Source organism: Callorhinus ursinus, unplaced genomic scaffold, assembly GCF_003265705.2.
Source record: "Callorhinus ursinus isolate GAN/ISIS: 27379988/994484 unplaced genomic scaffold, GSC_fseal_2.0 scaffold9, whole genome shotgun sequence".
Classification (NCBI taxonomy): domain Eukaryota; kingdom Metazoa; phylum Chordata; class Mammalia; order Carnivora; family Otariidae; genus Callorhinus; species Callorhinus ursinus.
In genome coordinates, this window is record NW_027397071.1 from 14,077,840 (window position 1) to 14,078,067 (window position 228).

Consider the following 228-nt stretch of genomic DNA (forward strand, 5'->3'; position numbering starts at 1 on the left):
ATAGGAATTGGCTTATGCGATTATGGAGACCAAGAGGTCCCACAGTCCCCAGTCTACAAATTTGAGAACCAGAAGGGTCAGTAGTTATAATTCAGTCTGAGTTTGTCTGATGGCCTGAGAACCAGGGAAGTCTATGACATAAATCCCAATCTGTGTCCAAAGGCCTGAAAACTAGAAGCACAAATGTCCCAGGGAAGAAGGATATGGATATCTCAGTTCAAACAGATA